Source organism: Peromyscus maniculatus, chromosome 23 (assembly GCF_049852395.1).
Source record: "Peromyscus maniculatus bairdii isolate BWxNUB_F1_BW_parent chromosome 23, HU_Pman_BW_mat_3.1, whole genome shotgun sequence".
Classification (NCBI taxonomy): Eukaryota; Metazoa; Chordata; class Mammalia; order Rodentia; family Cricetidae; genus Peromyscus; species Peromyscus maniculatus.
The window spans coordinates 45,370,070-45,385,320 of NC_134874.1; the positions used below are offsets into that span (position 1 = coordinate 45,370,070).

General features: G+C 47.0%; 1 protein-coding gene across 2 annotated transcripts in view; it reads left to right on the forward strand.

Annotated features, from left to right (window-relative positions):
- Nucleotides 1-15,251, forward strand: part of Sdk1 (sidekick cell adhesion molecule 1) — a 968,286-nt gene that overhangs the window by 754,144 nt on the left and 198,891 nt on the right. The gene's annotated exons all lie outside the window — the stretch shown is intronic.

Here is a 15,251-nt window from a genome sequence, read left to right on the forward strand (position 1 = left end):
TGTCTGATGACATTCTCAGACTGAGTTGGTGGAAGCTAAGGGACTTTTTTGTAGATAGCGAAAGCCATCTTAAGGATGTTAAGTCACCCATGGAGCTGGGCCAGAATGCTGATTTTGAGGGCTAAAGAGAGCCCAAGATGATTTGACTTTGGACCTGTAACATTCCAACTCTCCAAAACCATGGACATTCTAATCAGCCATCCAGCCTTGTAGAAGGCTTAATTCGACATGTGTATTATTTCTCTGGAAGCTTCAGTCTCCAAGAGCCTTATGGGAAAGTCTAACCCATAAGTAAGTCAATGGGATTTCCTCTCCTTGCCTACTCCTCACCACAGCATCACTGCTAAGGAGAAGCATACTGTCCCAGCAGCTTTTGTTCCTTTGGAAGCTGGGGACAGAAGATCTATGCACATCATATATGGAGTCTTGGGAGGGCCTGTGTTAATCCTGAAATTTGCCAGAAAAACCAGTTCTACCATTTCGGCTAAATTTAAGCAAGATTTTTATTATAAATATTAAAGAGCGATCAAGATGGAACTTTGGTCAGGACCATCACCTGGAAATTTTCCAGGTAAGTGGTGCAAGACACGTGTTGGTCGGGCTTATATGGGCAAAACCCATAGGCTTCTCCATGAGGCTTTGTTGTTAGTTTCCAAGACCTCCAACTCCCAGAATCCAAGGAAGTTACCTGGTCCTGGGGCAGATGGGGCTTATAGGTTAACTTTGGGTCTAACATCTGATCATATATGGAGTCTCAGGAAGGTCTGTGAATTCACACCTTCCTCAGTGGATCACAATTGTGGTTTTTGGTCAATGGGTTGGTACAGTTCACTGTGCTAGAATGGTTGCCTTGTGAAGCAAGCAACCATTCACAATACTGCTCTAGTTTATGCAATATGGTTATTAGGAACGGAATTCATGGGTTTGTGCTTTTCTTTTTCTTATTATACAAGCCAACAATGTAAGATCAATCAAAGCTACCCCACCCCTTCAAGAAATAATCAGGCAGAATGTCAGAAAGAAAGCCAGTAGGTCCTCAACATACATGCTAAGACTCAGCCCTGGGGTTTAGAGTTAAGCCTTTCTAGGGAGAGTAACTCCTCCTCTGCTTTCTGGAAGGTTCTAGTTGCATCCCAGGCAGCTGGGTGACATTCGCCAAGTGCACATGTCATTGTTGTCCTAAACAGTAATAAATAGACTCTTTCCTAATGGCCACATTGGTCCTACAGCAACCCATATCCTGGCCAGGGGACATGATTTCCCTCCTGGAGTCTCCAAGCCTTTCTTCCCCCTGCAGCAATTTACGAGGTTCTCAGTTCACAGGTGTGGTTTTATTTGCTTAGGCATTTTTATTGCTACCAGGGCCCGTGACCTTTTTTCAAATGATAAGGTTTCTAACTGCCCACTTCTCTCCCCAAATCCTGCCTCAGACCTAATGTTCCTTGATATTACACGCTGTTATTATCAGCCCTTATTGATTGGCTGTCGGTTGTCATCCAAAAGTCCATAAATCCTCCTTTATAAATTAAAAACAGTCAGCGCTGCTTGCCCAGCAAGTAGCAGAAATATTAAAATGCTGGACAGCCAGGCAGGGCTTGTCCATCTGCAAGGGATTCCTGACCACCCATTTGAAGAGGCAAACAGCGGACAGCCTGGACAATAAATGCTTACTTTAATCACTCTGTTTAATAAATCAACAGTAAACGTGGAAACACTCAAAATGGCTGACATGGCGGCTAGAGAGATGGCTCAGTGGTTAGGAGTGCTTACAGCACCCATGTTGGGCAACTTAAAACTGCCTGTAACTCCAGCTCCAGGGATCTGGCACCTCCTTCTGGCCTCAGTGGGCACTTCACTCACATGCAAATGCACATACATGCATACACATGCACATAATTAAAAATAAAGCAAATCTTTATAAAATTGTGAACATGGCTGTGAGTTATACCCTATTACTGTTAGCTGGCTACCTCACTCTATTGCCAGAGCACTTGAGTTCCGTGTATAGCCAAAGAAATCAAGGCCTAATTAAAAAGGGTGCTGAGGCTGGAGACTTTGCCTGGTATATACTTGGCACTTTAGAGCCATGATAGGTTTAAGAGGGAGTGACAAGTTGGAAATGCTGAGTTGGAAGGTGTTTTAGTTAGGGTCTCTACTGTTGTGATTAAAGTCACCACGACCAAAAGCAATTTGGGGAGGAAAGGGTTGACTCCTGCTTACCACTCTCAGGTCCTACTCTGTCACTGAAGGAAGTCAGGTTTTATTAAATTCAGGGCAGGAACCTGGAGGCAGCAGCTGATGCAGAGGCCATGGAGGAATACTGCTTACTGACTTGCTCCTCATGGTTTGCTTAGCATTCTTTCTTATAGCATCTGGGACCCACCAGCCCAGACATGGCACCACCCACATAAATCACTAATTAAGAAAATGTATCACAGGCAACTCTTAGGGAGGTATGCCCTCAGTTGAGAGTCCCTCTTCCCAAATGATCTAGTGTGTGTGTATCAAGTAGGCATAAAAAGAGCCAGCACCGAAGAGACATCCATCAGTGGAGTACAGGCGAGAGGAAAGGGGCCTAAAGAAAGCAGCTTTTACATGGAAAGCCCAAAGAACAATAATCTGCCTGGAAAGTTACAGATTCTCCCTGCTCTGAGGTGGGCAGTGAGAAGGGACTCGGGTGTGCATTTGGGAGGTACATTGTTCTTTCAAATCAGATCACATGTGGGCCGGGGAGGCGGTTCAATTGATAAAGATATAAACTAGATTTCCAGAACTTATGTTAAAAAAACAAAAAAAAAAAAGCCAGCTATGCTGGCAGCTGATTGTAATTCTAGCCCCAGAGAGGCAGAGATGGAAGGTGGAAACAGGTGCTTAAGGTTGTCCTCTGACCTCCACATGCAAGCCGGCACTCTCATGCAAGCCCACATGTACACTGCCACACATATCACACACACACATACATACATCTCTCACACACATATGCACAAAGACTATAACAAAGAAAACTCCTTTGTCATTCCAACTCCTGTTTGGAGCTGGGAGCCATCCCTGTGTGGTGCAGCTGGAAGCGTGGTCTTTCCACTGGTGCAGGGGTGCAATTCTGTAACTTACGGAGGCAGGGGTGTGGCTGTTAGAGGGGCCACTAGCAGCTTCTGCTCCCTTTCCAAGGTGACTTCTAGTGATGGGTCACCCCTGTGGGCTACACGGTCTCTAGATATGAGCCTGCAGAGAAGACTAAGGCTTGGTATGGTAGGGGGCGGGGGCATGGGTTGGGGGGCTGGAGGGGGTTGGGTTGTTTCCTAGTCACCCGTGTTGGAATAAGCAGGGACTTCAAGTGCACAGCCCCTCTTGGTCATGACTTCCACTTAGCCTGCCCTGCAGACCCTGGAGCTTAGTCCTAGACACAGGAGGGTTATGTGGGCAATAGCTGAGGCATGTTTCCTTTGCAGCTAGGAGGTCACTTAGTGTCCCTGGAGTGTCCTACAGCTGCTGGCGCTGTGTGCTGAAAAGGCCTGGAGTAGGTCCTCCAGGCAGAAATTGGGGGAAATTAAAACGCTTGCATATTAAAAGAGAAAAGAATAACTCATAAAATTAATTGTCAGCTTCATTTGGGAAATCATGGGCGTGTGTGGAAACATAATTCAGCAGTCAATCTGGAGACACTGAAGGAGGCCAGGGATGCTTAGCTGGGGAGGGTGGAATTTCAGCCAATCAGGGCCTGGCTCCCTCTCCCTTCAAAAAGGGTCAGGAAAGCATCCTGCACTCTACAGGGGTCACTGGGGAAAGTACATGTAGCTTATGTGGCCATTTGCTGGATGTGGGGACTCTGGTAAGATCTCAAGGAGAAAAAGGGGGCAGGGTGCTCACAAGCTGCCTGCTGGCACCAGCAGCCAAGTCCAACAACAACACACTGTCTCCCCCCAACTCCTTCTTGGGCATGCATTATTTTTTTTTTTTAATCTCAAACATGTGTTTCCTTCCATGAAGCCCCTTAGGGAAGGTAAGCAAGTTATTCCCACCCCAGGTGGAACCCAGTATGGTGCCAAGCCCTGAAGTAATTGAATCCACCACTCACCTGCCACATACCCCAGGCTCTTCTGTTACTGAATTATGTTGGGTTGCATGGTGCACAGTGTGCTGTGCCCATCTGGCTCATTGTGGGTTTTTTTCCCTTTGCATATCTATATGTGTGTGGTGTGCATGTGTGTGTGCATGCATATTTGAATGTGTGTGAGTCCAGGATGGGGGGTTCGCTTGTGTTTGTGTTTGGAGTTTGACTTTCGATGTCTTCCCTAATTGCTCTCCACCTTATTTACTGAGTAGGATCTCTGGCTGAACCTGGAGCTCACCAAGTCCTCCTAGTCTAGCTAGCCAGCTTCTCCTAGAGACCACCTGTCTTGGCCTCCCGAGTGCTGGGTTTGCAGGAGGTCACCACACGTGCCTGGATTTTTTTATGTGGGTCTTGGGGAAACAAATTCTGATCCTCACACTCACAGGAGAAACTTTATTCACTGAGCCATCTCTATGGCTCCTTCTTAGCAGGTTCAAGACCCGAAATGGTGACCTAAGCACACAGGATTGCCAGAGAAGAACTTTCTAACTTCCGTAACGCCCCCTGTCCGGCTTCCATCCACCACCCCTGATACCTTCTCCATCAATCTCATCTAATAGATTTCATAGCTGTGCCTCCCTGACCTTCTCTGCTGGAAGCATTTTAAACAGGACGTATCTGATATGGTTTGAGCCAAGTGAACTTTCCAAGGGGTCAGAGGGAAGGTTGGCTGCTCTGTAGAAGTGTAGGGCCCCAGAACCACAGCTCACTGGGAGCTGCCTGTCAGATTTCCATCATGATGACCCAAAAGATGGTGGAAAGGAACTCGCATTTCAGAGCGCTCCCAGAAATCAATAACACTTTCAGTTTCCAGAGAGGGGAAAAAGCACCGTGTGTAGCTGCTTCTGTGGTCGAAATGCTTGTGTAATTAGAAGCATTTCTCTTCTGCCACTGTCTGCTTCAGCAACTTTCTAATCGTGTAGAAGGAGAGGTAAAGGACCGAGTCATCAAAAGCCAGCTGAGGGTCCTGTGTGAGTGACGCTGACTCGGTGTTTGGCTTCCACCATGGTATTGTTTGGAACGGTTCAATAGCCTTGAAAGACTGGGCAAGGGATGATATGTGACTATGAGGTTCTCAGTGAGTGAGTGAGAGAGAGTGTGTGTGTGTGTGTGTGTGTGTGTGTGTGTGTGTGTGTGTGTGACTTGGATTCACACACATGAATGTAATCCAACATCTGGGAAGATGGTTCAGTGGGTCAAGTGAGCTTGGATTCCTAGAAGCCACATAAGAAGCCGGGCATGGTGACACACACCTGAAGTCCCAGCACTAGGGAGTTGGGTACAGGAAGACCCAAGGAGCTTGCTGGCCAGCCAGTGCAGCGAAATCAGTGAGTTCCAGGTTTAGTGAGAGACCCTGCCTCAAAAAATAAGGTGGGGGTCTAGGAAGATGATGAAGTAGGTGAAGTGTTTGTTGCATAATCCTGACATCCTGAATTCAGACCCCCAGGGCCCCCAGAAAAGCCAGACACAGTAGCACAAGCATCTCTAATCTCAGTGCGCTTGTGCCAGGAGGTGAGAGGCAGAGGCAGAAGAAGTGGCTGGTGGCATTCAAGCAGCAATGCACAACAGAGGTGGGAGGAGATGACTGACACCAGGCTGTCTTCTTACTTCCACACATGTGCTGTGACATGCACACACCCGTACTCACACACACTCATATTAATAAATGCACACTATGTATGTATATACATATATACATATACTATATATACATATATATTCTACACATATCACATATGCCATGGCGTGCATACCCTCATACACACACACACACACACACACACACACACACACACTCATACATGCACATTCATTATACATTATATGTGTGTGTATGTTCCACACATGTGCCATGGCATACACACACTCATACTCAAAAACATATACTCATATATGCACATACATTATACATGATAATATATATATATATATATATATATATATATATATACAAATGTAATAGATTACAGTTATATCCCCAGACAAACTCATGTAGATTACCAGACTCCTTCTATCCATTTTTAAAAACACATCCATTAAGACGCAGATGTTGATTTTTCTATCAAGGGTCCAAAGACGAATTATACAATAAATCACCACTTGGAGTGTACCAATGTTTCCCCTGCTTTTATTTCTTTTATCATTTTTCTTTTCATAACAGGTATGTTTGTGCTATCATGATTCATTCTAGTCTCAGAACATTACCTCGTAATGAAGGAGAAATATTTTATATTTTAAAAGAAATGGAGAAAAAAACATTTGGTTATCCATATTTTGAGAACATTAGCAAAGCTCCTAAGTGCTCGCTTGGGCTTTGAAAGGTTTTCTAAAGTAAGGATTATAAATGAACACTCGTTTGCAAAGCCCCATTCTGATCCTCTCTTGGGAAATTCTCACGGTGGCATTAAATGACATTGCACAAAAGATTTGTTTCCCAATCCCGGAGATGCTCTAACCTCAGGCTCTCCCTTCTCAACAGCCCAACGTTCCCAATTCTTCCAGCTTTACCCGAAACACTAAAATCCAAGCAGGGTAGAAGCAGGCTAATCTCCTGGGTGAGGGCTTCATGTGGTCTCCTGGAGTTTGCAGGGACGGAGAGGCTCGCTCAGTGGTGTTTTCAGGGAAGACACTCTACCGGCATCCCTTATCTTGGCTGTGCTTTTCTGCTCATTACCTGATTTCATTTACCATCTATTAATAGATCCTGAGACCATGTGCCTCCCTGTTTTACAGAGGAAAATAAACGGAAGCTCAGAGAGATGACTGTCATTCCCCCAGATCTTGTAGCTACAAAATGCTGGAAAAGACTAGAACATAAAAGTCGCTCAGCTCACCTCCCAGACTAGGTTTTTACTGGAATACTCTGCTATTGCTAGAATTTGCTGTTCATTTTTTCACATTCTGCATATATCAAGCCTGGTGGAAATGGCTCTCAGGTTTTCTCTGTAGCTTGTATATGAAATAAAAAGAAAACAGATGTCTTCTCCCTCACATTCACATGATAGGTGGCTGTGCAGTGAGTGGCCACTGGAAATTTTTCACTGAAATGTACAATAAGAAATCTGTTTTATACACACACAAGCCCATATACATACACTCTCACATACACATTCAGACACACATGTACATGCATGAAACAAAAACAGTTACTTCACCAGGCTCTTTGATAGTTTCTGTCCTATTTTGTTCTGCTCAGTCTCTTTAGAAATGCTGCTATGCTACAGAAATGACTCCATGGGTAAAGGACCAGAGTTCAAACCCCCTGCACCTACACACAAAAAAGCCAGGCATGTTGGTATACACCTAGAATCCCAGCACTGGAGAGGCAGAGATGGGAGGATCCCTGGGGCTTGCTGGACAGCCATTCTACCTGAATCAGGAGCTCCAGGTTCTGGGAGGGCGGGGGCATCCTGGCTCAAAAATAAGATGGAAAGTCAGGTGTGGTAGTGGCACAAACCTTAAACCCCAGCACTCAAGAAGCAGAGGCAAAGGCAGGCAGATCTCTGTGAGTTCAAAGCCACCCTGGTCTGTACAGAGAGTCGAGGCCAGCCAGCAATACACAGTGAGGTCCCACCTAAATAAATAAATAAGATGAGAACGACTGAGGAATACACCCAACGTGGACTTCAGATTCATCATATATAAATACACAAACACACGCACAAGTAATGAGGCCACTGAATTGATTTCCTGATCCACCAATCATTTGTATCCTACAGTTTAAAGAATGACGATTTTGAGCAGTGTTGGTGTCCATCTGATTTGACTGCCAACTCTTTTGAAAAATGCTCCCACTGGAGTTAGGATTCATCAGGATTTGGGTGGTAACTATACCCAGCTGTAAGTCAAACACAGGTGTAGGCAGAGCCCCTGAGCTTAGGCACAGAGTATGGAGGGGGTTTGGAGCGTGGGTTCCAGCATCCGTATCCTGCAGCTGACCTTGTAGGAGAGTAGCTAGTCTTCAGCTTGTCCTTCAGCTTCGGGTACGAAACCCACAGGAATGGTGAACTCCACTTATCTGTGGCTGTCACTTCATTTTATGATTTATAGATGTGTTTCCTTCCAGCCTAGGAACTCTGTGAAGGACTGTGTCTGAGTGGTCTCTTTTGTATCTCTGTCCTCAAGTCCAAGTGCAGCTCCCGACACATCAACAAGCAAAGCATAAAGGGATGGCTGATTGAGACTAGACACTGTTGGTTTATGTTACTCTGCTCCACTGTGCCAAGGCAGCCTCCGTGTTCAACCCCACGCCTGCCTTCCAACCTGGCTCTTCTTGCTGTCTCGAGAATTTAAGGGCAGGGACGTTTGAGTGCTGCCACAAGTGTGACTTCTGTTTGATTTTATAAGAGCCCAAAGCTAAGAGATTTTGAGTTTCTAGAGAGACCCGGAGCTTTTAAAGCATTGGAATTTTTAGAGAATGGGACTTTAAAAGTTGCGTTCTATGTTGTCATATTAACATGAGATCTTGGGGACAAAAGTGGAAGGCAAGGTCACAGTTTAGCAGTGAATATGTCTGTGTTTCAAACCCACAGGAGTTCTAAGAATGTCCTGGTTATGTTTTGTGGTCGGTTTGATACAATTTAGAGTCACCTAGGAAGAGGTTCTCAATTGAAGAATTGTCAGTTGAAGAATTTCCTGGATCAGCTTGACCTGTGATCATGTCTGTGAGAGATTGCTTTTCATTGGTGATTGATGTGGGAGCACACAGCCCACTGTGGGTAGCACCATTCTTAGCAAGGTGGGTCATCTGAGCTGTATAAAGAAAGCTGCCTGAGGGCTGGAGAGATGACTCAGTGCTTAAGAGCATTGGATGCTCTTCAAGAGGCACTCGGTTCAATTCCCAGCATCCACGTGGTGGTTCATAACCGTCTGTAACTCCAGTGCTAGTGGTTCCAATGCCCTGTCTGGCCTTTGAGGGCAATGCACATGTGTACTGCAGAGTTGTACATGCAAACAAAAACACCCAAGGACATGAAAAAGTTAATATGTAGCTAGCTGAGCACAAGCCTGTAAGCTAGCTAGTAAGCAGTGTTCCTCTGTGACTTCTGTTTCAAATTCCTGCCTCAAGATTCTCCCCTGGTAGACTGTGAGACCTGAAGGTATAAGATGAAGTAAAACCTTCCTTCCCCTAAGTTGTTTCTGTTCGGAGTATTTCATCGCAGCAGCAGAAAGCAAACTAGAATAGAAATTGGTACCAAGAGTGGGTATGCTCTACATCCTGTCTTCCCAAAGCACAGCCTCCCAGAGCTTCCACCCCACACAGGAGGCAGAGCTCAGAGCCTTTCTTCCCATGCTCAGCTGGAAATGCCCCTGCAGGGCAGAAGCCTGCTGTCTCCCTGGAGGCTTTATCCTGTGTGACCAGGAGATGCACTGCTCAGTGTTGCAGAGAGCTTAAGGCGGCGGCCTGGTCCCAAATGTACCAGTAAGCAAGTGTGTGTGGAAACGCAGCTCAGCCCAAGGCTGGCATGGAGAGTGGGTCACACAGAGAACCATAAGGAAGCTTGTATGTCAACTTGACACAAAGCGGGGTCATCTGGGAAGAGGGAATCTTAAGAAAACACTTCCGTAGGGTTTGCCTCAAGACAAGTCTGTAGATGACGTTTTCTTGACTGATGATTGGTGTGTGAGGGGCTGACCCATTGCAGGTCTACTCCTGGGCAGGTGGACCTGAGGTACGTAAGAAATCAAACTGTGCAAGTCAGGGGAGCAAGCCAGTAAGCAGCACTCCTCCATAGCCTCTGCTTCAGTTCCTGGTTCAGGGTTCCTGCCTTCCTTGAGTTCCTCTCCAAACTTCCTTTGATGACGGACTACAGTGTGAATGAAACAAACCTTGAGTGACTGTGGTCATGGTGTTTTATCACAGAAACAGAAACCCTAACCAAGATGGGAAGCTTGAAGCATGCCACTTCCTTCATATTTTATAACATGTTCTTTGACAATTTCATATACTGACCATATTCACCCCTTTGCCCTCTCTTACCCACTCCCGCTCCTTCCAGATCACTTCTTCCTGATACACCCTCATCCCACTACTACTGTCATGACTTGTTTTGTGATCCCCTGAGTTTATGTAGGGTCACTTGTATGAACATAGGCAGGGGGTTATGTACTGGAGTATGGTAACTTAACAGTAGCTGCACCACTAAAGAACGAAGCTCATTCATCAAGTCAGCAGTAGGAAAGTTGTACACACACACACACACACACACACACACACACACACACACACACCACGACTCTATCACTGCCTCTCTTACCTGAACTTGTCATCCTCACAATATAGAGTCAAACAGGGCACACCCGGAATAATTAGGATGCTCTTCTCCTGTTTCTCATTTTCAAGGTTGTGTCTGGGAAGTAGTTCCTTGTCCTGCTCCATTGCAGGTTTGCTACTTGCCACGTTTTTCTACCAGGTGTTCCATCTTCTCATCATCTCTGGGTGAATCTTACATGTAGTCACTGTTCACTTTACATGGAATTATTATTTTGTTTGTGTACACACAGGCCACCCTGTATGCCACAGTGACCATATCAGGTTCCTCCCTAGGCCTCTAATTTCCCTAGCTATGGACTTGGACCAGGCTCACAATACCAGGTGTGATTCCCTACCTTAGAGTGAACCGCAAGTCCAGGAAGAATCATGCCACTGTTGTACCAATGGGGGCATCTTGTTTAGCAGGTTGGTATTGTAACATGCAGGATGCACCGGCAGGGTTTCCTCCCCAGTGGCCTAGGCAACACCTTTTGGCACTAAGAAAGCTAACCCGAGGGAAGAGGGGAGCTTCATTAAGAATTGAGGAAAAATAAGTTTAGAAAGAGACACACGGAACTTGTAAAGTGTTATTTCCTTATAAAGCCTGTAAAAACAAAAATGCTCAAGAGTATTTGTGAGAGATTTGTTGCCCTTGTGATGTGCTTGAGATGTTTAATGAAGTGTGAACATTCGGGTGTATCGGAAACTGCGAGAAACAAACAAGGCAGGAGCTCAGCTGTAGCCCGGAATGACCTGGAATTAACGATAACAGCCAGCATATAGATTGTAATATGTACATCCACCTGCTAGCGGGCAGCCAGTAATTCTTGCATTTAATGAGCTCCCGTCTCCTGTCTGAAAGGCATATGCATTTCATTCAGCCAGGGTACTAGGAGAAACAGATGCACTCGAATCCACATTAAGGTCAGATGGATACCTCTGTCCCTGGTGTTATAAATTGGATCCTTTTAGGGCAGGGAAAAAAGGGCATGCCATTGTGGCAGATGCCCACACTGCCTTGCATGGGATTGCAAAACTGCCAGAAGCAGCTCCTGGCCAGCCCCTTTCTGCAGTGGAGCTGGAATGAGCTCTTACCTTGAACATAATCAGAATGAGGAGAGTCATCCCTGGGCAGAGTGGTCCCTGAGCCAGACAGAGGAGACGACATCCTGCCTTCCAGAAGGGATCCTCATAGAAACAGCCCCATGCAGGAGCCTGAGCTCAGAGACGTTCATCCCCCAAAATGCTGACTATGTGGTCTGCTGCTCCCTAAAGAATAATGTGGCATGGGCTGAGGCTGTGACTCAGTAGAGTGCTTGCCTAGCATGCAAAGAGCTCTGAGTTCCATCCCCAGCATGGTGTAGGACAGGCATAGTGGTGCAAGCCTACAGAGGCAGGAGGATCAGAAATCCAAAGTCATCCTTAGATACATAGTAAGTTCAAGGCTAGCCTAGGCTACATGAGGTTCTGTCTCAGGGACAAACAAGCAAACAACTAAGCAAACACCAACAATAAGAATTATATGTACCACAGTCCCCACCAGGAGAACTGACCTTGCTCTTGAGGGTAATGACAGAAGAAATGAGGACATTTTATCCTGTTAATACCTACAATTTCATGGTTTATCTGTAACAGATGAGGTAGTGTTATCTTAATAATACACTGGGCGTGTTAGAATATAAAAATCACGTTGGACAGTGAGCCATAATTTCACCCTGTGCTGAATTCATCCAGTGCTGCTGCATCTCCGAGGGCTCTTCTGTATTGCTGAGCTGAGTGGCAGGTCTCATAGGAGAAGGTGAGCAGGATGCAGAGGTCTGCCTTCTTATTACGGAGGCCTGAGGCCTGTCCTCCTGTCCACAAAACCTCCTAACTTTCTCCTCCATGGTGTGACTAGAACTTTATGTCACTCATCTTGTGCCCCAGTCATGGAGATTCATGTGAATATATGTGTGGGTGGGTGAGTCTGTGCGTGCGTGCGTGCGTGCGTGCGTGCGTGCGTGCGTGCGTGCATGCAATGCCCATGGAGGCCAGAAGAGGGCACTGGAAGCCCCGAGCTGGAGTTCCAGACCGCTGTGATCCACCTGATAGGAATGCTGGGAACTGAACCGGGTTTTCTTGCAAGAGCCTCAAGCACTGTTACCCAACTGAGGCGTCTCTCCAGCCCGAGGTTTCTTTTATTAGCCTTTTGTCCCTGCCTTTCTTCCTTTTTTCCTTCCTCCTCACATGCTGTGTCACAACTGTGACCGACAAGTGACTTAAAGGAAGTTTCTGTCAGGTCCGTGGTTTGAGGAGATACAGTCCATCATGGCAGCGGACTGGCTCTCAGTTGTGGAGAAAGGAACAGAGTCTCCTGGTTCACATCTTGGCAGAGCAGGAAACCAAAGGAATAGGAAGTGGGCCTGGCCTACAAACCTCCAGCCCACCCCTAGTGGCCATTTCTTCCATGGAGGCTCCATCCCATAATGCTTGCACAACTTCCCAAAACAGAACCAGCAGCTGGGGACCATGTGTTCAAACTCAAGAGCATCAAAGACATTTTTCATCCAAACCACAAACCTGGGGATTGAACCCAGGGCCTCGTGCATGCTGGACAAGTGGATTTGACCATTGTTTTTAAACTACATCCGCCACTGGTGGAGACTGGCACAGATGAAAAGGAAGGGACTCTTAGTGACCGCCAGCACTGACTGGAGGGTGTCTCAGACGAGCTTTGGATTATCTTCACTTGATGTCACCTGACTTACAGGCTAGATCAAGGGTGAAAACAACACAGCTCACATGACCTGCAGGGAGCGTCCGACCCGGTGTTGTCATCGAAGGTCCTGCAGGGAGCGGTTGGCTTGCCTGCTCAGGAACGAGGGAGCATGTGGGTTTTCTCTGTTACGTAGTTCGGCTGTATCTAGAGACAGGATATAAGGAAGAACCGAGGGAGGGAAGGAGAGAGGGAGGGAGGGAGGGAGGGAGGGAGGGAGGGAGGGAGGGAGGGACAAAAACGGGGAGAGGAAGGGAAAGAAGGTTGAAATAAGGGTGGAAAGAAAGAGGGAGGGGGAGAAGGAAACAGCAAGAGAGGAAGGCAGAAAAGAGGGAGGGGGTGGCAGAATATAATTGGGACAAGGGCCTCAGACAGTATCCTCAAAGACGGTCCCCAGACCAGTGACTCCCTAGAGCAGTGGTTCTCAACCTTTCTAAGGCTGCAACGCTTTGATACAGTTCCTCATGTGGTGACCCCCACCCATAAAGTTATTTTGTTGCTACTTCATAACTGTAATTTTGCTATTGTTATGCATCGTAATGTAAATATCTGACATTCGAACCCTGTGAAAAGATCATTCGACCATTCCCCCCACCCAAAAAAAAAAAAGGGTCGCCACCCATAGGTTGAGATACACTGCCCTAGGTGCTTCTTAGATCCTCATTTTCTGGCCAGAGCTAGCAGAATCTGCACCTCTGAGGCAGGGCCTAGCCAGTTGTGTTTCATTCCACCTCCGGTTGACTCCGGTACATGCTTTCACTTGGAGGACCCCCCTCAAAGGCCCAGACTTGAGGAATGTCATTCCACGGGACTAGTACCTCAGCCCTGACTGACAGCTCTAAGGAGAACCTCTACCGCTAGAGGACTGGCCAAGCCATAGCCCACCACACACACTACTCCTGGACTGTGACTACAGAAAAGTGCTGCTGCCGGGAGGGGCCATCGCTGTTTCCCAAAACCCCAGTTTCCCAAGATCCAGCTCACAGCTTTGGATCAATTTGGTGCAGAAGTGGGTTAAGCTGCTTGCACCAAGGTGAACCAGCAAAGGTGTGTGCATGTCCATTTGGGATGGTTGCTGAACTTGCTTTTAGTCTTTAGCACTTCGGGAGAAGTGACCAAGGACAGACTGGCTCCTTTCAAGTCAAGCAAGGAGCTCTTTCTGTCAACCTTGTTCCCTGGCTTTGATCTGCCTCCCTGTTGAGAAGATCAAAACCATCACTTCTGACAGGGGATGGAGAACAATGAGGAAAGGCTGAGAGAAGGGACCTGGGGAGATGGCTCAGCTCAGTCAGTAAAGTGCCCACTGAGCAAGCAGGAGGACCTGGGTTCCATCCCCAGAACACACATCTTAAAAAAGCCACCGTGGTGCCACATGCCTGTAACGGCAGCACTGGGGAGGTGGAGACAGGTGGGTCCCTGGGGCTCACTGGCCGGCCAGCCTACTCGGCCAGTTCCAGGTCCCAGTGAGAGACCTCGCTTCAAAAGACAAGATGGAAGACGCCTGAGGAATGACATCTGCAGTTAAGAAATCCACTGGCATATAAACACATGCACCTGCACTCACATGAGCATGTACATACACAGACACATATATAAACACACCACACACACACACACACACACACACACACACACACACAGGCTCCATAGAGCACATTCAACAGAAACATAGGGGCCAGTGAGGAAATGTGAGGCTCTGGGCATGTGGTTGAGGGTGGACTTTGGGCTTCTCCAGAAAGAAAGCAGCCTGGAGTCTCGGGAGGCAGCAGCATCCAGAACCCTGTCTGTGTCATTCAGAGTGTCACCCTGTCATCTTAGTTACTCTTCCATTGCTGTGATGGGCAAGGCCACGTAGAGAAGGGAGGGTTTGCTTGTGGCCCCAGAGGGTTAGGATCCTTCACCATCAGAATGGGCAGTGTGAGAGCAGACAAGGTAGGCATGGTGCTGGAGCAGCCGTTGAGAGCTCACATCTCCATCCACAAACAGGAAACTGAGAGAGCTAACTAGAAATGAAGCATGAGTCTTCTGAAACCCCTAAGCCCACCCCCAGTGACATGCTTCCTTCAGTAAGACTACAGCTCCTAATGCTCTCTAAATAGCCACCAACTGGGGACCATGTATTCAAATGGCAG